Raw genomic sequence first — 27,342 nt, forward strand, 5'->3', positions numbered from 1 at the left:
TCATGATGCGGATATTGCAGATGACTGTGGCTCTTTGAGCTTAATTATTGGGAGCTGCAGGTTAGCTAGCACACAGCAGACATGAAAGACATCGTTCATACATGGGATAAGCTCGGTTGGTACCTTGTTTTAAGACGTTATAGAGTTTGATCCTCTGAATGGTTCGTTCAACATGTATCAGCACTTGCGCAATATTGCATGTGTCCCGAACCTCCTCTGGTGAAAACAGAGGCATGGAGAAATGGAGGAATAACTAGGACAGCATTCTGGTTTTCTAGAACTGTTTGGATGCCTGGGAATGCCTTATCGGCAAGAATGGTATCCCCATGGTTGAACAAGGTCTAGGAACCCAAAATCGACTGTAACGTGTGCATTGGACAGTCTACTGCCATAGGCTTTTGAACAAAAGCAGATCATCCCTCCTGGTGCTACAGCCACTAAAAACTTAAGTGTATATGACCCTTTGTAATTCGACTACAAGACTCGTTCTTGTTGCACAGTTGGTGCCTGCTCTGTACGTATTTCAGTGCAATCAATAATCATAGCACAGCCAGGATAATGCACCTTAAAACTGTCAGGAATCATGGCCTCAATCACTCTTGATGGGGGACGAAACATTCATTGTTTGGTTGCCACAGCGAGTGTCATTATAACACTCTTGAAGTGCCGTGATGCTGACGTTTCGCTTACAGAGAAAAGAATAGCAAGTAATGAATAGCTGATTCCAAGCTTTAACTTCATAAGAAATAAAGGAAGCCTATTTTCAGCAGTGACATCACATTTTCGCTCTGATGAAGGTGGAAGTATGCTCAGAAGCATTGCAAACACTGCTTTGCTTACATTGCGTAGGTCTTGCAATGCGTTTGTGGATTTAGCAACGCTGTCATAGCCAGAGAAGTAGCTGGTTCTGTAGTCAGAGCCACTCTGCATGCTACAGACCTCTGGCTTGTGTTGCACACTGCTGTCGCATGTCTCAAGATGTGTCACCTGTGTAATATTGCATGAATGAATGAATGAATGAATGAATGAATGAATGTTTGATGTTTTATGGCGCAAGGGCCAAGTATGGCCAAAGAGCGCCATGTCCGTGTTGATGAGTTTGCAGTGAAATCATGAGTTCGATGAAGTTGGTGTGACGTGGCTGTAGAGGGGCCTTAAAAAATGGTCGCGCTAAAGTGCGCAAAATCTATATAATAAGATTATGGCGATGACTTATGACGTGTACCATGAACAGTAAGATGCATTCAAATAGAATGATACGATGCGTAAAAATATATAAGGTTATAAGATATGCTAGAGCACTGCTGCCTCCTTAGAGCCCTTGAAGAACAAGGGCCTGGAGGCATGTGCTATGCAAAACTGTTATCGCAGTGGCATCCTCTGGAGCGAGGATGCTCTACGAATTTAATGGGCATATAACGTGTAGTACGACATCGTCTAAATAGTTGAGGATTGCCTTGGTGTCAAAAAGCGGTTCCTTGCCGAGAAACATAGCCGGGTGTAGAGGGATGTTGTAATGGTAAGCAAGCGGAAAATGTTTCTTTCTCTCCGTTTCGGCTTCCCGACACTCCAGGAGCACGTGGAGGACGGTAAGCCTCTCACCGCATCTACCACAGATTGGAGGTTCACTTCCAGTAAGCAGATAATTATGGGTGCCAAATGTGTGTCCTATTCTGAGGCGACAGAATAGGACATCTGTTCGCCGAGATTTTGTTGGGGAGGGCCAAAAACCTAACTGTGGCTTTATAACGTGCAGTTTATTATCTATCTCTGCGTCCCACATGCGTTGCCAGTGGTTTCGCAGTTTCTTTCGTATGTAAGGTTTCAGATCTGTGAAGGGCACCAAAGCAGTATTATTAACGGCAGGGAGTGCAATTGACGTAGCCATCTGGTCTGCCAAAGCGTTACCTTCGATTCCCCTGTGGCCGGGTACCCAGCATATGATGATTTGCTGGTTAGAAAGATAAGCTTTGCACATGTCGGAATAGACCTCAGTAAGTACAGGATTTTTATGTTTGTAGGGTGACATTAAGGCCTTCACCACACTTAGGGAGTCTGTATATATAACGGCCTTTTGGAGTTTTGCTTTCTTTATATGCTTTACAGCCGACCATACAGCGTAGGCCTCTGCTGTAAAGATACTTGTTTCTGGATGTAGTACATCGGATTCCGAAAAAGAAGGACCAACGGCTGCATATGATACTCCGCCATGTGACTTGGAAGCGTCTGTGTAGAACTCTGTGCATGAGTGTTTGTACTGAAGTTCTACGAAATGCATTCGAATTTCAACCTTTGGAGAGCTTTGAAACTTTTACAAAGGATACGTCGCATTCTATGACCTGCCAGTCCCAAGGAGGTAATAGCTTGGGTGGGCGCATTATGCGGTGCTCCAGGAGCGGGACATGCATTTCATCGCTAAGCTCCTTCACACGCAGCGAGAAAGGCTGTCTTATGGACGGACGGTTGCGGAAAAGTGTAGCATACGTCATATCGGTAATGGTATTAAAACATGGGTGTTCAGGAATGGAATGCACTTTAAGGAAATAAGTAAAGCTGACGTATGATCTCTGTAAGTGGAGCGGCCACTCATTCGATTCGGCATATAGGCTTTCGATCGTGCTTGTTCTGAAAGCACCAGTGGCTAGGCGGATACCTAGATGATGGACAGGATCCAGCATCCTTAGCGCGCTCGGGGCGGCAGAGTTATACAATACGGCCCCATAATCCAATCGTGACCGTATTAGGCTCTTGTAGAGATTCATTAAACACTTTCTGTCACTACCCCACGTAGTCTTGGATAGAAGTTTCATTAAGTTCATTGTTTTTAGATATTTTTCTTTGAGATATTTGATGTGTGGAATGAAAGTGAGCCTATTGTTAAGTATAATACCTAGGAATTTATGCTCTTTGTTGATAGGAATTTGTTGTCCACACAGTTCTAAGCAAGGATCCGGGATCAGGCCTCTCTTTCGTTTAAAAAGAACACAAGAACTTTTGCGAGGGTTGATTTTAAATCCGTTTTTCTCTGCCCATTTTGATACTTTGTTCAAACCATGCTGTACCTGCCTCTCGCAAACTACGAGGTTACAGGATTTAAAAGCTATTTGAATGTCGTCCACATAGATAGAGTAAAAAATGGCCGGAGGTAATGGAGCACGAAGCGTGTTCATCTTCACTATAAAGAGCGTGCAGCTAAGCACGCCTCCCTGGGGTACACCAGTTTCTTGTGTAAAAGGACGTGACAGTACATTGCCGCCTTTTACACGGAATGTGCGACTGGACAAATAGCTTTCTATGAGGCTTAGCATATTACCGTGAATGCCCATTTCTGACAAATCTCTCAAGATCCCGTATCGCCACGTTGTGTCGTATGCCTTCTCCATATCAAGGAATATGGATAGGAAAAACTGTTTGTGTACTAATGCGTCACGGATGTTTGCTTCAATACGTACAAGGTGATCAGTTGTGGAGCGCCCTTCCCTGAAGCCACACTGATAGGGATCAAGTATTTTGTTCTGTTCAAGGAAATGGATGAGGCGTCGATTTATCATTTTTTCAAATACCTTACACATGCAACTGGTGAGGGCTATCGGGCGGTAGCTTGCCACTGAGGAAGGATCTTTGCCTTGTTTTAAAACAGGGACCACAATGGCTTCTTTCTATGCGGTCGGAAGGTACCCTGCGTCCCAGATAGTGTTGAAAAGTGTAAGTAGTGTAACTTGCGTGTCATTGTGTAAGTTTTTCAGCATTTCATACATGATACTGTCAGATTCCGGTGCGGAGCTCTTGCATGCGCTCAAGGCAGCTCTAAACTCTGCAATACTAAAAGGACGGTTGTATGGTTGATTTTGACGACATTTTCTGTTGAAAGGCTTACGTTCTTCTATTTGTTTGTATTTGAGGAAGGATTGTGAATAATTTGCTGAACTTGACACGTTCTCAAAATGCTCCCCAAGTGAGTCTGCCTGGTCTTGTAGTGTATCGACCTGTGTGTTTACCAGGGGGAGTGAATGTGTTTGCCGCCCTCTAATCCTATTAACTCTGTTCCAGGCTTTGGCCTCATCCCTAAACGAGTTAATACTGGATAAAAACTTGTGCCAACTTTCTCTTTTGGCCTGTCGGCGGGTTCGCCTGCCTTGGGACTTTACTTTTTTTAAAGTTCATAAGATTCTCTGCTGTGGGAGAAGCGCGTAGCAACCCCCACGCCTTGTTCTGATTCTTACGGGCGATCCTACATTCGCTGTTCCACCACGGTACATGTCGTTTGCATGCCAGACCACTCACTTCGGATATGCATTTTGCTGCGGCATCTATTATGAATGATGTAAGATAATCCACGGCAGCATCAATTTCTAAAGATGGAATGTCGGCCCATGAGATGCTGGTGAGAGTTCGAAATTTCTCCCAGTCGGCTGTGTCTATCTTCCACCTAGGAGTTTGTGGAGGATATTCGTTTTCTTTACATGTTCTTATCAGTATGGGGAAGTGGTCACTTCCGTAAGGATTGTTTATAACTTCCCTTTCGAGTTCGGGCAGTATGGATGGAGAAACTATGCTGAGATCAATTGAAGAGAAGGTTTTGTTTGCAAGACAGTAATATGTGGCTTCCTTCTTATTTAGAAGGCACGCACCAGAAGAGAAAAGGAACTGTTCAACAAGACGACCTCGCGCATCTATACGAGAGTCGCCCCACAGGCAACTGTGCGCATTGAAGTCGCCAAGAACAACGTAAGGTTGAGGCAATTCGTCTATAAAGGACTGAAATTCATGTTTGTTTAAGTTACAATGTGGGGGTATGTAAAGTGAACAAATGGTAATGAGTCTGTTTAGGAGAACCGCCCGAACCGCCACTGCTTCAAGAGGCGTTTGTAGCTGTAAATGTTGACACGCAACGCTTTTATGGATGACAATGGCAACACCGCCCGATGATGCGACACCATCATCGCGATCTTTACGAAAGGTTATATACTGTCGGAGAAAGTTTGTGTGTTTTGATTGTAGGTGTGTTTTCCTGTAAACACAGCACTTTTGGATTGTGTTGGTGGATGAGTTCTTGTACATCATCAAGGTTTCTCAGAAGACCTCTGACATTCCATTGTATGATTTGTGTATCCATATTTAATGTGAATTGGTGCTGTGTATACGGAAACAGAAATGATGAATTAGATTACAGAGCTCTTGCGAGGCCCTGTAACCGGGGTTTTGCTCTTTTTGAAGCGTTCGAGGGAACCTCGCCGCTCCTTAGGCGCCTGGTGCGCCTTGAGGATAGGTGTAGTGTCCATTGCCTCTTGTGAGGCGCCGGACACGCGCTCTTGAGAGCGAGAAGTTTTTGCGAGAGAGTCTCACCTCGGAAGGCGAGACCCCCTGCGCCCACGAGCCCGGAGGTCGATGGGGCTCCCTGTGGAATTAGGCTGCGCCGGCTGTTGCCAGCGCTGGGAGGGGCCGGGGAGGTCGAGGCAGCCTCGGCTGCGCCTACCTTCGTGGCCGCTAGCGGTCCTGCGGGATCGCTGCGTGCAGCGCAGGTTGCCGCAGATAACTCTTGTGGGGCCGGCAACCCAAGGGTAGCCGGGCCTGGTTGCTGGTTGGATGGAGTAGGCTTACCTACTTCCACCCTGGGGGCCGGAGCCAAAGGTGCCTGCTCGCTGCACGCGGGCAGGGCACTCGGCGATTGCCGCTGCGACGCTGCCCCCCGACGCGCCGCATCAGCATAAGGTGTGTTGTGGAATGGAGAGCACCTTTTACGGGCTTCCTTAAATGAAATGTTTTCTTTGACTTTGAGGGTAACTATTTCTTTTTCTTTCTTCCAGTTCGGACAGGAGCGTGAGTAGGCTGGATGATCACCACTGCAGTTCACACAGCGAGGTGTGCCACTGCAGTTGTCTGAGGGGTGGCCCTGGACTCCACACTTTGCACAAGTTATTTGACCACGGCAGCTCTGCGAGCCATGGCCGAACCTCTGACATTTGAAACATCGTCTAGGGTTGGGGATGAATGGTCGAACATTTAACCTGATGTATCCTGTTTCGATGGTTTCTGGCAGTACGCTGGATGAGAATGTGAGGATAAGATGCTTAGTGGGGATTTCCTTGTTGTCTCGTCTAATTATAATACGTTTTACGTCACTAACATTTTGTTTTTTCCAGCCTTCCAGGAGTTCAGTTTCTGTCAAGTCTAGGACGTCTGCCTCTGACACGACTCCCCGTGAGCTATTCATTGTTCGGTGTTGCGTAACAGAAATTGGTATGTTACCAAAGGTCACCAGACTGCCTAGCTTTTCGTATTGATTTTTCTGTGGGATCTCAAGAAGAAGATCTCCGCTTCCCATTTTCGTTACTTTATAACCTGACCCTAAGGCTTCGGTCAAAGATTTTGCTACTGTGAATGGAGAAATAAATCTAGCTTGTTTTTCAGGATTCTCACTGTGTACTACGTGGTATTTTGGATAGGTCTCTTTCGTGCGGTTGATGATGATTATATGTGGTGTTTAATGGCGCAAGGGCCAGGTGTGGCCAAAGAGCGCCATGACAAGTGGTGATGTTGACGATGTATTATGACGATGTGACTTGGCTGTAAAGTGGCCTAAAAATAGTTGCTGTAAAGTGCATAAAATCTACGTGATATAAAATTATGGCGATGACTAATGACGAATACTGTGAACATTAAAATCCATCGTAAAAGAATGAAATAGCATTGAAAATATATGAGATGGTAAAAATGGCTGGAGCACTGTTGCCTCGCCGGAGCCCTTGAAACACAAGGGCCTAGAGGCACGTGCTATACGAAAGGGCTATCACAGCGGTATCCTCTGAAGAGAGGACCCGCTATGAACATGTGGGGCTAATAACATGCAGGACAACATCTTTCAGGAAACTTAGCACTGCGTTGGTATCAAATAGCGGTTCTGGGCCGAGTAACATTGCGGGATGAAGGGGGATCTGCTGCCGGTATGCTAGGGGAAAATGCTTCTTTCTCTCAGATTCGGCTGCCCGACACTCCAGGAGGACGTGGAGGACGGTCAGCCTCTCCCCGCATCTACCGCAGGTCGGAGGATCATTTTCATGGAGTAAAAAATTATGTGTGCCAAATGTGTGTCCTATTCTGAGGCGACAGAATAGGACATCTGTTCGCCGTGATTTTGTTACGGAGGGCCAAGAACCTAATTGTGGCTTTATCACGTGCAGTTTGTTATGTACTTCTGCGTCCTACTTACGTTGCCAGTGGTTTCGCAGTTTCCTTCTTAAAAAAGGCTTCAGGTCTGTGACAGGGACCGAAGCAGTAGGATTAGCTGCATGCAATGAAATTGATGTGGCCATCTGGTCTGCTAGAACGTTACCCTCAATGCCGCTATGCCCGGGCACCCAGCATATAATGACACGCTGGTTAGACATGTATGCTCTACAGAGAATCGAATAGAGCTCGATTATTACGGGGTTTCTGTGTTTACAGTGTGACTTCAAGGCTTTAACGACACTTAAGGAGTCTGTAAATAAAATTGTTTTTTGAATATTTGATTTTCTGATATGTTTCACAGCCGACAATAGTGCATGGGCCTCAGCCGTAAATATACTTGTTTCAGGGTGCAGTACACCGGATTCCGAGAAGGACGGACCAATGGCTGCGTAGGACACCCCGGCTTGCGACTTAGAAGCGTCTGTGTAAAACTCTGTGCACGAGTACTTGTACTGGAGCTCCAAGAAATGCATTTTGATATGTGTCTCTGGCGCATGTTTAGTGACCTCTACAAAGGATGTGTCACACTCTATCAGCTGCCACTCCCAGGGCGGTACTAGCTTAGCTGGAGGCATTAGGCGCTGTTTGACAACTGGGACATCCATTTCCGTGCTAAGTTCTCTTGCACGCAGTGAGAAAGGAAGTCCCATAGAGGGTCTGTTATGAAAAAGTGTTTCACACGTCAAGTCGTTAGCGATTGTGAAACACGGATGTTCCTTATCAGAGCGAACCTTGAGAAAATACGTTAAGCTGATGTTTGCTCTCTGAAGATGGAGTGGCCACTCATCTGACTCTACATATAGGCTTTCAACAGGGCTTGTCCTAAATGCGCCAGTGGCCAGACGGACACCCAGATGGTGAACGGGGTCTAACCTCTTAAGTGCGCTCTGTGCGGCAGAGTGATACACTACGGCACCATAATCTAACCGTGATCGAACTAGGCTCTTGTAAATATTCAATAAACACTGTCTGTCGCTACCCCACGTTGTGTGGGATAGGATTTTAAGTAAGTTCATTGTTCTAAGACATTTTTCTTTAAGATGTTTTATGTGAGGTATGAAAGTGAGCCTGGAGTAAAGAATAACACCAAGGAATTTGTGTTCTTTGTTGACAGGGATTTGTTGTCCGCCGAGTTCTACACAAGGATCTGGGACCAGGCCTCTCTTTCTTGTGAAGAGAACACAAGAACTTTTGTGGGGGTTGACCTTAAATCCGTTTTCGTCTGCCCACTTGGAAACCTTGTTCAAGCCCTGCTGTACCTGTCTTTCGCATACTGTGAGGTTGCAGGATTTGAAGTCTATTTGTATATCGTCTACGTATACGGAATAAAAAATGGCAGGTGGTAGTGAAGCACGTAGCGTGTTCATCTTAACGATAAAGAGAGTGCAGCTGAGCACGCCTCCCTGGGGTACACCAGTTTCCTGCGTAAAGGGACGTGACAGTGCATTGCCGACTTTTACTCAGAAGGTACGATTTGACAAATAGCTTTCAATTGTGTTCAGCATAATTCCACGGACGCCAATTTCCGACAGGTCTCGCGAGATACCGTAACGCCATGCCGTGTCATATGCCTTCTCCATATCGAGGAATATCGATAGGAAAGACTGTTTATGTATAAAGGCATCGCGGATATTTCCTTCCATGCGCACAAGATGATCGGTCGTCGACCGCCCTTCTCGGAATCCACACTGATAAGGATCGAGCATATTGTTGACCTCGAGGAAATGTATAAGTCTGCGATTTACCATTTTTTCAAAAAGCTTACACAGACAATTAGTTAGAGCTATCGGACGGTAACTTGCCGCCAAGGAGGGGTCTTTTCCGTGCTTCAGAACAGGGACTACAATCGCTTCTTTCCATGTGGATGGGAGGTATCCGGAAGTCCAAATAGTGTTGAATAGTGTAAGTAGTGTAACTTGTGTGTCAGTATGTAGGTTTCTGATCATGTCATACATGACTCTGTCAGGCCCCGGTGCAGTGCTTTTGCATGTGTTCAAGGCAGCTTTCAACTCGGCAATACTGAAAGGCCGGTTATACGGTTCATTCTGCCTGGATTTTCGTATGATTGGCTTACGTTCTATTATTTCTTTATGTTTAAGAAAGGACTGGGAATAATTGATTGAGCTCGACACACGCTCGAAGTGCTCCCCAAGTGAATCTGCCTGGTCTTGCAGAGTTTCGCCTTGTGTGTTTACCAAAGGGAGGGAGTATGTTTGTCGCCCTCTTATCCTACTAACCCTGTTCCAGACTTTCGCCTCATCTGTGTACGAGTTGATGCCCGATAAAAAGTTCTGCCAGCTTTCTCTTCTAGCCTGTCGGCGGGTTCGCCTGCCTTCGGATTTTACTTTTTTAAAGTTGATAAGATTTTCTGCAGTGGGAGAAGCGCGTAGAAAACCCCACGCTTTGTTCTGTTTTTTACGTGCGATCCTACAATCGTCGGTCCACCACGGGACACGCCGTTTGCACGAGAGGCCATTTACTTGTGATGTGCATTTAGATGCGGTATCTATTATAAAGGCAGTAAAATACTCCACAGCAGCATCAATTTCTAACGAGGAGATGTTATGCCATGCGATACCAGTAAGAGTTCGAAATTTGTCCCAATCAGCTGTCTCAATCTTCCACCGAGGTGCCTGTGGTGGATATTCGTTTTCTTGAGGTGTTCTTAGTAGTATGGGGAAGTGATCGCTTCCGTAAGGGTTCTTTGCAACTTCCCATTCAAGTTCAGGCAGAATTGAAGGAGGAACTATGCTGAGATCGATTGAAGAAAAGGTTCTGTTTGCTAGAGAGTAATATGTGGGTTCCTTTTTATTCAAAAGGCACGCACCACAAGAAAAAAGGAACTGTTCAACAAGACGACCTCGCGCATCTATACGAGAGTCGCCCCACAGGGAGCTGTGCGCATTGAAGTCGCCAAGAACAACATAGGGTTCTGGCAGTTCATCTACAAAGGACTGAAATTCATGTTTAGTTAATTTGTAATGCGGGGGTATATAAAGCGAGCAAATAGTGATGAGTTTGTTTAGCAGAACAACTCGCACCGCCACTGCTTCAAGGGGCGTTCGAAGCTGTAAAGGTTGACATGCTATACTTTTATGAGTGAGAATCGCAACACCACCCGATGATGCGATGGCATCATCGCGATCTTTGCGAAACGTAACATACGTACGGAGAAAGTTTGCGTGTCTGGATTTTAAATGTGTTTCCTGTAAACACAGCACTTTTGGATTATGTTTGTGGATGAGTTCTTGCAAATCATCAAGGTTTGTAAGGAGACCTCTAATGTTCCATTGAATGATTTGTGTATCCATATTTAAAATAAATTGGTGCTGTGTTTACGGAAACGGACGGGATGCCTTAGATTACAGAACCCTTTCGAGGCCCTGTAATAGGGGTTTTGTTCTTTCTGGAGCGTTCGAGGGAGCCTCGCCGCTCCTTAGGCGCTTGGTGCGGCTTGAGGATGGGTGTAGTGTCCATTGCCTCTTGTGAGGCGCCGGACACGTGCTCTTGCGAGCGGGAAGTTTTCAGAGGGAGTCCCGCCTTGGAGGGCAAGACCCCTGCGCCCACCAGTCCGGAGGTTGATGGCGCTCCCAGAGGGATTTGGCTACGCCGGCCGTTGCCAGCGCAGGAAGGGACCTGGGAAGTTGAGGCAGCCTCGGCTGCGCCCACCTTCGGGGTCGATGGTTCCTTCTCCTCGGTTGACGGAGCAGCGCTAGCTGCAACCGTCGCGGGGGCAGATGGCGTGACTGCCGACTCACTGCTTGTGGGTCGGACAGCCGCCGGAGGCCGTTGTGACGCTGCCCCCTGACGCTCCACTTCGGCAAAGCTTTTCTTTGGCAGGTATGCTACCCGCCTTTGTGCCTCTTTGAACGATATATTCTCTTTTACTTTTATGGTTACAATTTCTTTTTCCTTCTTCCAGGAGGGGCACGACCGTGAGTACGCGGCGTGATCCCCATCACAGTTTACACAGTGTAGAGAGTTCTTACATTCTTCAGTTGCGTGTTCAAGGGCACTGCATTTCCCACATGTTTGGCGGCCTCGGCAGCTCTGCGAGCTGTGGCCAAAACGTTGGCATTTGAAACATCTCAAGGGATTTGGCACATACGGTCTTACACGGAGCTTGATGTACCCGGCCTCGATTGATTCGGGCAGGACACTTGAATTGAAGGTGAGGATTAGGTGCTTGGTCGCAATTTCTTTACCCTCGCGCGTTATCTTGATTCTTTTGACATTTATGACATTTTGTTCGCTGAAGCCCTCCAAGAGTTCAGCCTCAGTGAGCTCAAGCAAATCATCATCTGACACAACACCACGGGTGGTGTTCATTGTACGGTGCGGGGTTACTGTTATGGGGGTCTCTCCAAATGATACTAGTTGCGGTAGTTTCTCATACTGTTTTACATCGCGGAGCTCCAAGAGGAGGTCGCCGCTTGCCATCCTCGACACTTTGTAACCTGGACCAAAAATATCAGTTAGGGACTTTGAAACAAGGAATGGTGAGATGTTTCGCACTGCTTTGTTTGGCTTTTCGGAATGAATAACATGGAAGCGGGGAAAGTTCTGGGTTTGGCGTCCAAAAAACTTGAAGACATCTTCGGTGCGCCCTCGTTTCTGAGGGCGATCAGTAAGGGAGGGGAAAGAAGTTTCCATAAAAAAATGTATGCATTCGGCAACAGCGCCGACCGCCCACCACGGAGCCCAACGAGGGGACGCGGCAGAGCTTGCGTACAAGTCTGCACGACGCCAGTCGTACGCCGTCACTATAACCGAATATGGTGTACCCAAGGTTGGATAGCCACACAGGGTTAACCCTTGCCGCCAGGAGAAAGGAAGTAAAAAAAGAAGAGAGAAGGAGACAGGAAAGGTCAAAAAGTGAGAGATAAAGACGAAGGTTCGAGGAGGGAGAGACAGGAAAAGGCGACTGCCGATTTCCCCCCGGGTGGGTCAGTCCGGGGGTGCCGTCTACGCGAAGCCGAGGCCAAAGAGGTGTGTTGCCTCCGCCGGGAGGCCTTAAAGGTCCGAGCACCCGGCATCGGCTCAACCTCCAGGATCCCCCTTTCCCCGGACACGGCTAAGCCGCGCACGGCTACACACGGGAGGGTCCAACCCTCATGTGCTCGGGTCCGTGGTGTCGCAACGCACCAAACGCCTGCTGACGCAGACGCCCCTGCGGGGGTGTAATATTGCTGTAGGAAAGAATAAATGCATGCTAGTTGACAGCGCCCACCTCACTTTCATCAGTCATAACACACACACTTATTAGCAGTAAACAAACTTCTCAAACTAGCCTCTCCAGAAATATGATGTCACATATTGTGCACCAAACGTTGCATTGAAAAACGAGAAGGCAATGAGCAATATGGTACAACGGTGAATTTGGTGCTTATGCAACACAGGGAGGCGCAACTCCGCATGGTACAAGAACAAAAACATATTTTCCTGTTCACATGCAGGCATTCAACTTCAGGTTCCAAAATTTTCGGAAGCTTACCATGGATTTTACTGCAGCAGCAACAGTGGCCAGTAGATCTAAGTCCTCTGACGAGCTCCCCTCGTACAACAGGTTTGTACCAGTTGCTAGGTCGGCTGTCGCAAGGCCGCTGGTACCACTGGCTCCTACTGTCTCGGCTGTGTGGGGAGGAGCTGATCCAGGGACAGCGGCTGATGCAGGAGTAGCAGGTGATGAAGGGGCAGCAGAAGGAGCAGACGACGATCTAGAATGCCGCTGCTTCCACCTGCACATTTTACAGAAGCTTGAATGCCACTGAACCTTGCCAGTACACGTCTTTTGCACTGGATACATCTACATGCATTCACAATTATTCATCATCATCAGCAGCAGCCTGGTTACGCCCACTGCAGGGCAAAGGCCTCTCCCATACTTCTTCAACTACCCCGGCCAAGTACTAATTGTGGCCATGTTGTCCCTGCAAACTTCTTAATCTCATCCGCCCACCTAACTTTCTGCCGCCCTCTGCTACGCTTCTCTTCCCTTGGAATCCATTCCGTAACTCTTAATGACCATCGGTTATCTTCCCTCCTCATTACGTGTTCTGCCCATGCCCATTTATTTTTCTTGATTTCAACTAAGATATCATTAACTCGCGTTTGTTCCCTCACCCAATCTGCTCTTTTCTTATCCCTTAACGTTACACCTATCACTCTTCTTTCCATAGCTCGTTGCGTCGTCCTCAATTTAAGAGAACCCTTTTCGTAAGCCTCCAGGTTTCTGCCCCGTACGTGAGTACTTGTAAGACACAACTGTTATAAACTTTTCTCTTGAGGGATAATGGCAATCTGCTGTTCATGATCTGAGAATGCCTGCCAAACGCACTCCAGCCCATTCTTATTCTTCTGATTGTTTCAGTCTCATGATCCGGATCCGCAGTCACTATCTGTCCTAAGTAAATGTATTCCCTTACCACTTCCAGCGCCTCACTACCTATCGTAAACTGCTGTTCTCTTCCGAGTCTGTTAAACATTACTTTAGTTTTCTGCAGATTAATTTTTAGACCCACCCTTCGGCTTTGCCTCTCCAGGTCAGTGAGCATGCATTGCACTTGGTCCCCTGAGTTACTAAGCAAGGCAATATCATCAGCGAATCGCAAGTTACTAAGGTATCCTCCATTAACTCTTATCCCCAATAATTCCCAATGCAGGTCTCTGAATACCTCCTGTAAGCACGCTGTGAATAGCATTGGAGACATCGTATCTCCCTGCCTGACGCCTTTCTTTATTGGGATTTTGTTGCTTTCTTTATGGAGGACTACGGTGGCTGTGGAGCCGCTATAGATATGCTACACAGGGAGGCGCAACTTGTGTGTAACAGAATAAATGTAACACATTTATTGTAGAGACCAACTGGTCCATGGTGAACCTAAATGGGAAAAGACAGAACATATTCAACAATCCCAGCTTTTGACGCAAACGAAAACCCAAATAGGACATCAGAGAAGCTTACCTACTAAATCTAGTCAGCTTAGTACTAGATGAAGTGCACCTCTTCTTGTACACTACTGGAAAAATTGTAGGTACATAGCCTGGGTGGCTTTCAATTGTGCTCTTCTCGCCATTCATGAAATGTTTGGAGCACACCCTAGAATCGCGATTAGGCTGCCAATCTGAGGAGTCTCCAAAACTGTAATAAGTAAGACATGAGTAATTACCATCAATCTGCTGAAAGGAAAAAACGCTGCAAAAACAAATTATTTCTCTATGTATTACAAACCTGACGCACCTCATACACTGTTTTCTCCCCAGCTTGATTGTCGCAACCTTTCGTTATGGTTAATGTACATCAGATTATGTACCAATACAGCAGTTCGGGATAAATCGCATGAATAATCGCATCGATAAATCGCGAAGTTGTCGGCGGGCAGGAAAAGCGCATGATAGCGCAGGTCGTTTGGCGTTTTTTGTCCGCCGGAGTCAACTACGTACGACGCCGCCGCGAACAGCATGTAGCTTCGAAACAAAATAAAGCACGACCAATACGGAGGATGGCTCCCGTTGAACATGCAGTTCCTCATTACTTGCGATGAACACGCCTACGAGCAGTTTGATAATCATTCTCAAGAAGCAGAGGCCACAAGACTGAGCACAGTGCGTTTCAAACCATTGGCAAAGGTCCATACTGCGCTTTCTTTATTTCCTCAGTACGATGCCAGCAATTTCAATGGAAATGTTATCGACCTACAAACCGTGAAACTGGCCAAACAGTAAGCATAAGCGAACGCCTCGTGAAAACTCCCCGTCCACTGGCCAACAATCTGTTAACTGATTGCCGCGAACTGAAAAATGAACATCGTCTTTGGATGTTTGTGTAATATGCAGCGATTTCCGTTTACAAATGGGAATTTACTTACTTGACTCGTCGCACAGCGATAACCTATTTTTGCCTTCGCGTCTTCTCGCAAGGCTGCGACGGAAAGCTGCACAGCCTTAGCCTGGCGTTCCTTCACGACTGTGACAGTCTTTTACAGAGCAGTACCTCCGCCCACTTTTCTTCACAGCTTTGGCAGGGGGCTGATCACACAAGTCCAATGACGCCATCGGACCTTCAACAGGCGCATAGGTTCTCTTTCGGATGCGAAAGACAGAAGCTCTAAAAGCGCACGCTGAACAACGGAGGCAATGGCAGCAATGAAGTTTCCCCTTGCGCGCGCGCGATCGGCAGGAACGCCTTCAAGCTTCTTGCTTTGGCCGCCAGATGGCACGGCTTGTTCTACAAACTGCATTGCAGGGTGCCTATTCGCGCCGAGGAGTTACGGAGTCGCCATTTATCGGAAACGCTTCGCTAGCGTAGTATGAGGGATCACGCGGCGCGCTCCTCATAGATTTTCTGTCAGCGCTCACTGAAAACACGACGCGGGAGCTCTCCCGGACATTTTTGTAAGTACTTTCGAAACGAGAGAAGTTTTTTACTGTCTAAATAATAATCTTGGGCAAACTGAAAGCACAGAATCGTTTACACACGCTCTCTTTACCGAATACGTACAGTGAACGCCACTGCGCGCGGTCGCCGCGATGGAGTCTGCCGAACCGGCTTCTTGCGTGAAAGGTAGGTAAACGCTGAGAGCAAACTATGTGAAATATGTTCTTATAGTGTTTGTATAACTAAATGGAGCGTAATAGAATGAAGCCTCAATGTAGCGATCGCAGATTCGCCGCGACCGACTGCGCGTGTGCATGCTTGTCCGCGAACTCTTTCGCTTTCGCCGCGTGCGCGTTTTCGCACCGTGCCATGAGCTTTAGGCCGCAGAATATGAGCATCTGACAGTGTACAAGCAACCATTGTTTCGTGGGCGCGATCACAGCGTTTCACAAATGGTTTAATTCTAGAGACTTCGACACCTACGAGGACTGTGATGTGCCGTCGCAACGATTGAATCTTTTTTTTCTTCTATATTCTTGGACGTTTCCGTATTATTTCTGGAGTTCCGTCGCACTGTGTTTATCGGTGTTCTCAGCGTGCGATTTACCGCTGCTTCTTTTTTGTAATCCAGTGCATTCATTCATAACACAAACATGACCATATGCAATGCTTATTTTTTATGTGCTTCGTTTTTTTTTTATTTAACCATACTGCAGGCCAATTTTTCGGCCCTAGCAGGAGGGGCATTTTCGGAATGACAAACAGTGAATAACAGCAATAAATTCTCAAACAGCAAAAGGGGCATAAGCAACAGCGCTAACACAATGAAGCAATTTTCAACAAAACAAACAACAGACAGAACAGAACTAAACCAGCAGCAAATACCTACATTTATACAATTGCAAACATCTATTGCTCACAAAAGAAACGTTCCAGTTCTGCCGAAAAGTCTTCGGCCTTGGTAACACTTGGCGGCAACTCATTCCACTCTTTAACTGTTCTAGGGAAAAAACTGTATTTGTAGAAATTAGTTTTCGCAAAAATAGGTCTCAGTGAATGTTCTGCTGTGTGCCTCGTTTTCCTAGTAGCAGCAGGTTGAACATAACTTGATTCAGATAGGGCGATTTTTCCAGACATAAAATTGTGAAGTAACGACAGTCTAACCGCTCCCTTTCCACTCCAGTGAACTTGCCAGTATCTATAGCATCGACAAGTTCATAGACCAAGCCGTCATGACGTTAGTCGGGCAGCGGACTCGGGCGAGCGTCTCAGTGCGCGTTTTCCGAACATTGAAGACCCGGCGCCGTAGCAGAAATCTTCCTCGCGTCTGTGTATGCTGCATACCCGTGTTGTAACCGATGACTGTTTGCCGGTTTTATGTTTCGCGAGGTAAGCTTCACGCAGCTTCTTGTCCTGCGGCTACGTGTGAATAAGGCCGACACCGGGCTCCGTTGCGTACGTCCGGCACTGCGGCACCGAGCAGTAGTCTACCATGTTGCGCGCCTTCAAAGGCAGCCACTATCTATTGTAGTGCTTTCAAGCTTTGTAAAGGAGACACTGGAAGCGGGAAAATCTCGCCACTAAATGAGGACCGCAGCGTACGAGGGAATTCAAACTCTTGTTTTCAGCTCGCTTCGGCGCTCCCGAAGCAGCCGATGCGGCCGCTATGTCCACGTGATCCCTCATGTCACGTCACGCCGACGGTGGCGCCAGCTTTTCCAGTGGTGGAGATCGAGGCCAATAGGCTGTGGCGAGCTCGCAGCCTGGTCGGCGTGGTCTGTGAGAAGTGACGAGCTTTTTCGCACTCGCAACAGGGCAGAAAACAGCGCGAATCGACGCAGAACTCGGGCTAGAAACGTGCTTCGCCACAGCAAGGGCTCTATACTGCCCAAGTTGGTACTACCCAGATAAAGTCTCGCGCGCCGCCACCAGGCGCTGCTACTATACCTCAAAATCCAGCGCAAGACGCCCATAGTCCGACGCACTGCAGCGTCGACGTAACCGACGGCTGCCAGCGCGCCCCGACGGGCAAGGCGCAGATTTGGCTCCTGCTCCATTCGCGCGCCGGCGCCGCCGACCGCGTCGACTGACAATGCATCGCGCGGAGGAAAATGGCGGATGCCTGCGCGAACACCAGGAGTGGCGCCAGCGGCTCAAATGTTGAACTTGCCTCGGATAGCGTGGTGGAGAGGTTTATCGAAGCCATAAAACAACACCGCTGTTTGTACGACACTAAGCGACTCGATTTCAGGGACCAACAGCGCAAAGAGAACGCGAGAGAACAGATACGGCAGAGCAGCGGTCTCGCTACAGGTGAGCTGTGTTCGGCTTCATTTGAACGTTTCTCGGCCGCAGCATGCCAGTGGCTGCATGCACCGTAATGTTTGATCGATATTTGTTGTCCCTCCTTTCCGTTTGTAGTTGAAGAATGCCACAAGTTGTGAAAGAAGCTCCGAGATCGCTTTACCCGTGAACTCGAAGCAATCGAGCTCGCAACGAGGAGCGGCAGCGCCTACGTCGCGAGGCAGACGTGGGAGTTTGCCGATGCAATGAGCTTTTACAAGAATTGTGGTCGTCCGAGACAGTGAGTTGTTTTCTCTCTGTTTTGGAACGTTTGCTTTTGCTGCTCGAGGTACGTGGAGGCACGCTCATGAAACGTGTTCGTTGTGTGGCATAAATTGGGTGCTAAGTTCACGCACATGTTGTGCACTGAGCCTCCTTCGTTAATTTATGCATTTGTATCGTGACATTCGCCGTCCGTGCTGGAGGATCTAGAATCCGTTTTTTTTTCTCTTTTGTTTGATGTAACTGCCTATGAACTGCTGCGCTGTATCGCGTTTAACAGCATGGCTTCGAGAGAAGACCTTGGAGAAGACTGTCAGCGATTGCTCGTCTTTTCGGAACGTTTCACAGCTTTTATGCGGCTCTCAGATGAGCGGATCGAATCCGTAGTAAAATCAGATGAACGTTTTGGCAGCTTTCGAAAGATAGAGTAATACCGAACATGCCATCAAATAAACTTGCTGGGCGGTCCGACATCTGTTGCGAAAATTCTGTGAATCCCGATGCTTCCGATTGTGCTTTGGTGTTGTGTGTTTTTGCGTGTTTGGTTTCACGAGTTCGGCTCAGCTGCATTCTTGGAACTCGCGTAGACTTTGTTTTGGGCTAACATGACGTGCATTGGCTTTTGGTTGCTTGCTTGTTCGGCTTGCGGCTCCCCAGAGAGTATGGTGCGCGTTGAAATCCCCAACGAGTACGTAGGGCTCAGGCAGCTCATTGATTTGACTAAGAAATTCTGTTCTTTGGAGTCGATAATGGGGTGGTATATACACAGAAGAGATTGTAATGAGTTTACCTAACAGTAAGGCTCGAACCGCAACTGCCTCAAGAGGCGTTCGGAGTTCCAAGGCCTGGCATGCTACATGCTTATCAACTATAATCGCGACATCACCGGACGAAGCAAACGCATCGTCACGGTCCTTGCGAAAAATGTTAAATTGGGGTAGAAATCCTGTCTGTGTAAGTTTTATATGGGTCTCTTGTACACACAGCACCTTTGGATTATATTTACGCAAGAGTTCCTTGACATCATCGAGGTTATGTAGGAGACCCCTGACGCTCCATTGTAATATTTGTGTCTCCATAGTTATTAGTGTGTGTGTGCGTGCTGTGTGTTAAGAGAAGAAATTTGATTTAAATTATACCCCTGTCACACGGCAAATCTAATGTCATTTCAAACAAATGACATTTGTTGCGATTAATGTCATTATCACAGCGCGCTGTCACACGGCGAAAACTAATGTCATTTGAAAATGATGACAATGACGATAGTAAAAAAAGACACGCCTCAAACCCACTTTTGTGCAATAATTATTTTCCGATATGCTAAATACTACTAAAATATGTGATCGTTGCTTTCAAACCGTAGCGTTCGATCGCTAACTTGTCGACATTGCCAACGAAGTCGAGCCAAGCCAAGCCAAAGCTAAGGCAAGCAACATGGCGAACAGAACGATAGGCGCGTCCGCTACATCTGCTAAAGTGGTACGAGAAGGGCAGTTGCATGTCATCGCCGTTGTGATGTGCATGCGGGCTTCAAATATCCTCATTCTTGGCGCGTGCCACGGGAAAACACGCGCATGCTTTTACGCCAAGTCAATTGAAGCGGCCGCGGCCGATGCTCCGGTGCGAACCAACACGACTGCTGCAGCGAAAGCTAAAGACGGCTGTCTGGTCACTGGACTGAGAGTAGTTTTCTGTAGTTACGCACGTGGTGGACTTCAATGTCGTTAAAGCAATAATTAGGTAATAAAATTGATAGAATAATAGTGATTTTCGTTACAACAAAAAAAGAAGCATGTACTGTTTGCGAAACACTGGTACACTCGTGGTGTCGAGGATACACATTCGGTTCCAAACGAATGCGAATGAGTTTGGCGAACTCATTCGTTTGTAAATGTCATTTTCGACGAATGTCATTACGTTTTACCGTGTGACAGCCAACAAATGGCATTATCAGCGAATTTCATTCGTTATAAATGACATTAGATTTGCCGTGTGACAGGGGTATTACAGGGCCTTCCCAGGCCGTGTAATGCGGAGTTTGTCTTTCTTGCCGCCGTCCTGAGACTGGCGGCGGTCCTTGGGCGCTTGCTGCGCCGTCGGGCTTGAAGTAGTGTCCATTGCCTATTGAGAGGCACTGGACGTCCGCTCTTGTGAGCGGCGCGTTTGTCGTGAAGGCTTCAACTGAGCAGATGAGACCTTCATGCCTACCAACCCTGAGGTCGATGGGCCCTCTTTCTGTGACGGCGAGGCAGCGTTGGCTGCTATCGCCGAGGGGGCTGGTGGCACAACCTCGGCCACACTCTTTGTGGGCCGGGCTGATGCCGGAGTCTGCTGCGGCGTTGCCCCCTTACGCGCCCCACCAACATAGCCTGCGGTATGAATGAATGAAACACGTTTCCGCGCTTCTTGAAACGATATATTCTCTTTAACTTTCAGTGTAATAATATCCTTTTCTTTTTTCCACGTCGGACATCATCGGTAATATGTGGCGTGATCACCGTCGCAGTTCACACAGTGGAGTGCGCCAGTGCAGTTGTCGGAAGCGTGCTCTTGACCACATTTTGCGCAAGTGAGACGGCCTCGGCAACTTTGTGAGCCATGGCCAAATCTTTGACATTTGAAACATCTACGTGGATTTGGAATGTATGGTCTTACTCGTGTTTTTGTGTATCCTGTATCGAGAGATTCTGGCAGAACACTTGTAGCAAACGTAAGAACAAGATGTTTTGTAGGAATTTCTTTGTTGTCGCGCTTGATCGTTATTTTTTGTACTTTCACAACTTCTTGTTCCTTCCATCCTTCGAGTAGTTCTTCTTCACTCAGGTTCAAAAGATCGGCGTCTGATACCACACCTCTGGATCTGTTCATAGATCGATGTGGCGTCCCCACTGTGACTTCGACATCACCAAAAGCCAGAATATTTGAAATCTTTTCACGTTGGAGCTGGTCACGTACTTCAAGCAGTAGGTCGCCGCTAGCCATTTTAGTGATCTTGTATCCAGGACCAAGAACATCGGTGAGAACTTTCGCAACGGTGAATGGTGAAAGGGTTCTTACTGCCTTATCAGGGCACTGACTATGTATGACGTGGTAGCGCGGGAATGATTCCCTGCGTTGGGCAAAGAATTGAAAAGTTTCTTCGGTGCGCCCTCTTTTCGAAAGAGGGCGATCAGGAAGTCGGGGAAAGGTGCTTAAGGCCATCAATAAATTATTACATTTCGGCAGCTATGCCAGCCACCCACCACCGAGCCCAACAAGGGGACGCTGCGAGACCCGAAGGAAGCGCAGACGCCAGCTGTACATAGCTACTATAACCCAATATAATAGATCCAAGGTTGGATGAACTACACCAGGTTAACCCTTAATTAATTAATTAATTAATTAATTAGTATTTATGGCGCAAGGGCTACAACGGCCAAAGAGCGCCAGCAACGATGTTTAGTAGTGCAGTAGAATGTTATAAACATGTCAGCAGGTATAGTGGGTTGCAATGCCTGTAATGTACTGCGGTGGCTGCAAAGGCCTACGAATTAAAAACATAAGGCTTGCATTTCTTGGGAGAATTTAGGATGATCATGTAGGATTTCAGGTAGCGTAGAGAAGATGAGTTTAAAAGCGGTAAGATATATTGTTCAAAAAGTTCACATCATTAAGATAACTGAACAGCCGGTCGAGGGGGAACATCGGCTCAGCCGATAGGAAAAATGCAGGATGCATGGGTAAATTGGTGCGGTAAAGTTCAGGAAAGTATTTTTTTCGCGTAGCTTCCATGCCAGGGCATTCTATAAGAACGTGGATGACTGTGAGTTGATTTCCACATCTAATGCAGACCGGTGGATCAGTACCTGTTAGCAAGTATGAGTGAGTTGCATGTGTGTGTCCTATCCTCAGTCTCGACATCATTACTTCCTCCTTTCTATGCCGGTGTACAGGTGTTTGGGTAATGTAGGGTTGGATGATGCGAAGTTTGTTATTATTTTCTGTGTCCCAAGCTTCTTGCCATGCGTGACGCAGTATTCCTCGAACGACAGGTTTCATATCTGTATATGGTACATAACTTAAATCTATTTGGGGCCTTAGACCTGCTAAGGCCGCATTTGCGTCTGCCGCTTCATTACCAAGTATACTAGTATGGCCAGGTACCCAGCAGATTATAATATGTAGCCCTCTCTTGTAGGCTAAGGTTAAGCTGCTGATGAGAGTGTTTATCACCGGATTCTTTCTTTGTTTTTCAAGGTGTATTGACCGGACCACACTTAAGGCATCTGTGTATATTATCGATTGATTGATCTGTTTTGTTGTTATTTCTTTAACTGCGAGGAGTATAGCGTGAGCTTCAGCAGTGAAGATACTTGTGTATTTGTTTAATCTTAAATGGGCTACAAAATCTGGACCAATTGCAGCACATGATGCTGTTTCAGCAGTTTTTGAAGCATCAGTGTAAAATTCTGGACACTTGTACTTACTCTGTAGTGATAAGAAGTGTTGTTTTACAGCTTCTTGGGGTGTATGCTTTTTGTTTGTTTCTGTGAACGAGAAGTCACAATGTATGGTGACTGATTCCCATGGTGCTACTAACTCGTTAGTGTTATGCAGGTGAACGTCCGACAGCAGTATGTTGTTTTCTTGACATAGCGACTGTGCTTTCAATGGAAATGGCTTTGCTAATGATGGCCGCTTTGCAAAGAGGGTTTGCGTTTCTGTGCTCTTCAACATTTTGTAACACGGGTGTTCTTGGTTGGAACTAATCTTAAGTGCGTACATAAAACTACAGTACTTACGTTGGCGGTCTAGGTTCCACTGATTAGCTTCTACGTGCAAACTTGGAACAGGGCTAGTACGGAATGCACCTAGGGCTAGTCGCATGCCAAGGTTATGTACAGGATCCAGAATTTTTAAAACAGAACGTGAAGCTGACTGGTAGACAATGTTCCCGTAATCGATACGTGTTCTAATCAAACTGTTATACAGCGAGAGCAAGCATTTCTTGTCAGTTCCCCACGACTGGGAAGAATTTTGAGGATATTCATAGTTTTTAAGCACTTCATTTTTATGTTTTTTATATGTTGCACAAACGAGAGCTTATCATCCAATATAACGCCAAGAAATTTCTGCTCCTTTTTTACACTAAGCACATACCCGTTCATCGTAATATTCGGTTCAGGATGTATGCCTCTTTTCCGAGAAAATAACACACATGTCGTCTTTTCTTCATTAAAGCGAAAGCCATTCTTGTCCGCCCATTTTGAAAGCCTGTTCACTCCCAGCTGAATCTGCCTCTCGCATATGGACAGATTGCATGATTTAAAACTTATCTGTATATCATCTACATATAGTGAGTAGGATATAAATGGTGGGAGTGTTTTTTGTAGTGTGTTCATTTTAACTAAGAATAGTGTGCAGCTGAGCACTCCTCCTTGTGGTACACCGTTTTCTTGCACAAAGACTCTCGACACTGCAGTTCCCACCCTTACTCTGTACTTTCGTTCCGACAGGTAGCTTTTTATTATATTAAACATGTTGCCTGACACGCCATACGACGCGAGGTCTTGCAATATGCCATACCTCCAGGTAGTGTCATAAGCTTTTTCGAGATCAAAAAATACTGATAGACAGTATTGCTTATGAACAAATGCGTCTCGTATATAATTCTCAAGTAGAACTAGGCTATCTGTTGTACACCTTCCTGGCCTAAAACCGGCTTGGTGGGGATCCAGAATTCTATTGTATTCCAAAAAGAACATTAATCGGCGGTTTGTCATTTTTTCAAACACCTTACATACACAGCTCGTTAGAGCGATAGGTCTGTAGCTTTGTACATAGGAGGGGTCTTTTCCATGCTTTAATATTGGCACTACTATAGCTTCCTTCCAGCAGGACGGCAATCGACCACTGCAGAAAATTTTATTGAACAGGTATAAGAGGCATTCAAGTGTTTCCTCGGGTAGGTGCGTGACCATCTCATAATTAATACTGTCTAATCCTGGCGCAGAGTTTTTGCAGTTGTGCAAAGCTATTTTTAATTCTTGCATCGTGAATGGGCAATTGTACCCATCGCTATGGGATTTTCGGAAGGAGAAGGGTATTGACTCAGCTAATTTTTTATATGTAAGGAATGCTTTTGTGTAATTCGCGCAACTCGATATGTGCTCAAAGTGTTCGCCTAAAGCATCTGCTTGCCCTTCTAATGTAGACACAGTGTCATTTACCACGGGCAAGGGTAGTGTGGTATTCCCCTTCAGCCTTCGAACCCTACTGTACACTTTCTGGCTATCTTTGTATGAGTTTATTGAGCCGATATAATTTCTCCAACTATCTCTCTTGGCTTCCCAACGAATGCGTCTTCCGTTTGCTTTTGCACGTTTGAAATTTATAAGGTTTTCTTCTGTTGGATATTTCGAAAACGTACGCCAGGCTTTGTTTTGTTCTTTTCGTGCTTGCTTGCACTCTTCATTCCACCAGGGCTTAGGATTCACTATTTTACCACAGGTTTGTGGTATCGATTGTTTCGCGGCATGAATAATGTGCTCAGTTATATAGGCAGTCATTTCTTCAATGTCAAGCTGCCTTATGGATTCAAGGGATATACATGCGAGCTCTTTGAATTCTGCCCAGTTTGCAGCGTTTAGTTTCCATTTTTTTGGATTCACAGGTGGGTCATACGTATGTATTGCCTCTAAGAGAACTGGAAAATGGTCACTTCCAAAGGAGTCTGTGAGAGCTCTCCATTCAAACAATGGCAGAAGTGTTGCAGAGCCAACCGCCAGATCTATTGAGGAGTAGGTGTTATGTGTAATGCTATAATAAGTCGGGAACTTTTTGTTAAACAGGGATGCTGCGGAGGATAGGAGGAATTTTTCAATTACGCGGCCTCTTGCATCACAACGTGAGTCCCCCCAGAGTCCACTATGAGCATTAAAATCACCAACCACAATATACGGCTCAGGAAGCTGGTCTATTAGTTTTTCAAAGTCAGTAATGTCGAGCCTCTTGTCTGGTGGGATGTACAAAGAGCATACAGTAACAAGCCTATTAAGCAAAATAGCTCGTACGGCTACTGCTTCATAAGGCGTGTTAAGTTGGAGATTTTGGCATGCAACAGTCTTTGATATTATTATTGCCACGCCACCTGATGCAGCATGTCCATCATCACGGTCTTTACGAAAAATTCCAAACTGAGTTAGGAAGTTCGAGTCACTTGATTTTAAGTGCGTCTCCTGAACACAGAACACTCTAGGCTTATACGTAGATAACAATTCTTTGACGTCATCTAGGTTATGCAAAAGGCCTCTGGCATTCCATTGCAATATCTGAACACCCATTATGACAAAGGTTTTTTTTGGGGAGTGTTCTGTGTAGAGTGATAATCTTATTTAGGCTTTGGTGGAATTACTCGAGGGTTTTTTTCTTTTTTACGTCCCTCAAGCAAGCTGCGCTTGTCTTTTGGTGCCACTGGCACCGATGTACTTGCGTCAACCTCCATCTCCTTCTGGGAGGCGGTGGAGGCGGGGTCACGAGGCTCTGAGAGTCGTGTCTCGGGCCTCGATTTTTGCACAGTAATGCAGCCCTGCGAGAGCAAGGTCTGCGTGTTGTTGGATTCGGCAGCACTGGGTGCTGCCTGTGTGGGGGCAGAAGAAGTCCCCCGTGGTTCACTGCGTGTGACCACGGCTGGCTCTTTAGGCCGTTGTGAGAGGGCCCCCTGCCTCGTCACAGCGGCAAAACTTTCGTTGCGGGGAAATGTAAGTCGTTTTCGTGCTTCAGAGAATGTGATGTTTTCATTTATCTTAAGGGCAATGATTTCTTTCTCCTTTTTCCAGATTGGGCATGATCGTGAGAATGCAGGATGATCCCCTTCACAGTTCGTGCAGTGTGATTCAGCATTACAATTATCTGATGGATGATCGTTAGAACTGCATTTGGCACACGTTAATTTTCCTCTGCATGTCTGAGAGCTGTGCCCGAACCTCTGGCATTTGAAGCAACGTCTAGGATTGGGGATATAAGGCCTCACACGGATTTTCACATAGCCTGCTTCGACTGAGTCTGGTAGTGTGGTGGAGCCGAATGTTAGGATTACATGTTTTGTAGGGATTTCGGTGTCATTCCGACGGATCATGATTCTTTGAACTTTCGTCACATTTTGTTCTGCAAAACCTTCAAGCAATTCTTCCTCACTAAGGTCAAGCATGTCTTCATCAGAGATTACCCCACGAACGCTGTTCATCGAACGGTGCGCCGTGACAGTTACTGCTATGTCACCAATGAATTTGAGGTCTGAAAGCTTTTTAAGTTGTTCTTTGTCGTTCAGTTCCAGAAGGATGTCACCACTAGCCATCCTTGTAGCTTTGAATCCTGGGCCTAATGTGTCTCTTAGGCACTTCGAAACTTTGAAGGGAGATAGTTTTCTGGCTGTTATACTGCCGTCACTGTGGATGACATGGTACTTTGCAAAGTTGTCGTAGCTCTTGAAGAAGAATCGAGTGGTTGCTTCGTTGCGCCCCCTTTTTAGAGGACGATCAGTTAGAGAAATGGATGGAGTAGCCATAAAAAGTATTTGTCTTCGGCAGCAGCGCCAGCCGCCCACCACCGAGCCCAACATGGGGACGCCACAAGGCTTGTATCTCAAGACTTGCGAACGCCAGCTGTACGCCACTACTATAACCGTACATGGTGTAACCAAGGCTGGTTAGCCACACAAGGTTAACCCTCGCCGCCAGGAAATTAGAGTAGAGAAAAAAAGATAAGGAAAGGAGTGGAGAGAAGGAAAGGTGCAGAAGAAAGATTATAGATGGAGAGGGGGACAGGAAAAGGCGACTGCCGATTTCCCCCAGGTGGGTCAGTCCGGGGGTGCCGTCTATGTGAAGCAGAGGCCAAAGAGGCGTGTTGCCTCCGCCGGGGGGCCTTAAAGGTCCAAACACCCGGCATCGGCTCAACCTCCAGGATCCCCCTTTCCCCAGACACGGCTAAGAAGCGCACGGCTACACGCGGGAGGGTCCAACCCTCGTGTGCTCGGGTACGTGGTGTCGCAACACACCAAACGCCTGCTGGCGCAGACGCCCCTGCGGGGGCCAGGTTAACCCTTGCTGCCTGGAGAATTGGAAGTAAACGAAGTGAGAAGAAGACAGGAAAGGTGGAAAGTGAGCGAGAAAGACGAAGGTTTAAGAGAGAGA

The 27,342-nt window shown here is 46.8% G+C and overlaps 1 pseudogene; it reads right to left on the bottom strand.

The window, feature by feature from the left end:
• LOC142574880 (uncharacterized) lies at positions 1–26,507 on the bottom strand (annotated as a pseudogene).
• Between the last annotated feature and the right edge of the window lie 835 nt (positions 26,508–27,342).

The sequence above is a fragment of the Dermacentor variabilis genome, chromosome 3, assembly GCF_050947875.1.
Source record: "Dermacentor variabilis isolate Ectoservices chromosome 3, ASM5094787v1, whole genome shotgun sequence".
In the NCBI taxonomy this organism is placed as follows: Eukaryota; Metazoa; Arthropoda; class Arachnida; order Ixodida; family Ixodidae; genus Dermacentor; species Dermacentor variabilis.